We start from the raw sequence: 924 nt of genomic DNA on the forward strand, positions 1-924 counted from the left end.
ATGCTCCATCTTCTCGATTAGATTTAACTTATTTACAGTGATGACCTAGCTGGATATTGTACAGTAGACTAGCAAAATTACTTTAGAAATATTATGACAGAACTGCTTCTAAAATTTGCAGCATTTTTTTTGGGGGGGGGGGTTGTATTGCATTGTTACATTACAAAGCCAACCGAATCACATCCTCTGCAAAAAAAATAAAAAATTGAGATCAGGAATGATCTTCGGCCTCTTCAACAGTTGCATAGGGAGTGAATGGTTTGTAGCAAAGGGCCACACACCACATACCACCGAAGCACACACAAACCGAACCACATGTAGTCTGGTTGGGCAAAACTCCCACGCACCCTCAAATATCTTTGGTAGGATAAAGAGTTGGTCCACTGTTGCACGACCAGGACGAAACCTGCATTGTTCCTCCTGTATCTGAAGTTCAACCACAGAGTCACTTTCTTTTTCAGTACCTTGGCATAGACCTTCCCAGGAAAACCGTGGAGTGTGACCCCTCTGTATTTTGAGCATACCTTCTAGTCCCCCTTCTTAAAGATGAGAACCAATCCAGTCTGCCAATCCAGAGGCACCGCCCCAGATCTCTATGCGATGTTGCAGAGGTGTATCAACTAACGGCCCTACAGTATCCAGAGCCTTCAGGAACTCAAGGCAAACCATGTCCACCCCAGGGGTCCTGCTACCAAAGAGTTGTCTAACTGCCTCAGCGGCCTCGCCAAACTCCAAGAAAATGGAGATGGAGGAGGGGACTTTTGTACCATGCAGTAGTGGAGTACAACATACAGTTCTGGCTACGTGATTAAATGTTTTAACACAAGTTGAATAACAAACATACAGGGCTGGACTGGGACAAAAAATCGATCGGCCCACCAGGTATTATAGGAAAAACCATAAAGCCTTTGAATGAAAACAAAC

Source organism: Pundamilia nyererei, unplaced genomic scaffold (assembly GCF_000239375.1).
Source record: "Pundamilia nyererei isolate P.nyererei 1_Seehausen unplaced genomic scaffold, PunNye1.0 scaffold00004, whole genome shotgun sequence".
NCBI lineage: Eukaryota > Metazoa > Chordata > Actinopteri > Cichliformes > Cichlidae > Pundamilia > Pundamilia nyererei.